The sequence below is a fragment of the Octopus bimaculoides genome, chromosome 5 (assembly GCF_001194135.2).
Source record: "Octopus bimaculoides isolate UCB-OBI-ISO-001 chromosome 5, ASM119413v2, whole genome shotgun sequence".
NCBI classification, from domain to species: domain Eukaryota; kingdom Metazoa; phylum Mollusca; class Cephalopoda; order Octopoda; family Octopodidae; genus Octopus; species Octopus bimaculoides.
Window position 1 is genome coordinate 29,169,509 of NC_068985.1, and position 1,036 is coordinate 29,170,544.

General features: G+C 31.6%; 1 long non-coding RNA gene across 2 annotated transcripts in view; it reads right to left on the minus strand.

Annotated features, from left to right (window-relative positions):
* LOC106868352 (uncharacterized) overlaps window positions 1-1,036 on the minus strand; it is a 19,337-nt gene that overhangs the window by 1,500 nt on the left and 16,801 nt on the right. The gene's annotated exons all lie outside the window — the stretch shown is intronic.

A 1,036-nucleotide genomic window follows, 5' to 3' on the forward strand; every position in this document is an offset into this window, starting at 1 on the left:
ATGTGTGTGTATATATATATATATATATATATATATATATATATACATATAATACAAATAATAAATGAGTATATGCATACTTACATCTACCTGTATGTACATACTTACATCTACCTGTATATATAGATGCATATCTGGGTACAGGACATTGTAAACAAAGCGTAGACAAAATGATAAACGAGTACAGAAAACACACAGGCCACATAGAGAACATCTCCTTCATCAGCTGCCCCCATTCTAACATAGGCGTTTCGAAGAGTAGGGCAGGACGCATCGTTAAAACGGCTCTTCCCACAGACCACAAATTAAATTTAAATTAAATTTAATTCAAATTAAATTTGTAATGTGGAGGAATGTAGTGGCGGACAAAACAAAACAGGAAAACGAAACAGGAATACATATATATATATATGTAGGTAGGTAAGTAAGTAGGTTGGTAGGTAGCTAGGTAAGTAGGTAGCTAGGTAAGTAGGTAGCTAGGTAAGTAGGTAGCTAGGTAAATAGGTAGCTAGGTAAGTAGGTAGCTAGGTAAGGGTGTGTGTTTTTGTGTTTGTGCTTGTTCTCCCACTGCTTGACAACTGATGTTGGTTCGCTTACACACCTGTAACTTAGCAAAAGTGTTTGACAAAATAAGTATCTCAGACTTAAAAAATAAGCATTGGGGTGGATTTGCTTGACTACACCCTTCAAGGCACTACTGCTCCAGCATGGGCACAGTTCAATGACTGAAACAAGTAAAAGTAAATGATAAAATACCTTTTTTTTTATAATTTGCTGTTTTTGTATAGTTTTAACATAGGATTTCAGTTCATAGTCTATTGTTGAAATACACAATCTAAATATAATAATAATAATGATAATAATAATAATAATAATAATAATAATAATAATAATAATAATAATAATAATAATAATAATAATGGGAACTGCCCATATCCTATGTAAAATACTGTCTATGTGATCTCAAATTTTAAAGCAAACACATAATTTTCTTATGGTTTCTTAAACATTCACTTGAACAAAACTGTACAAATCC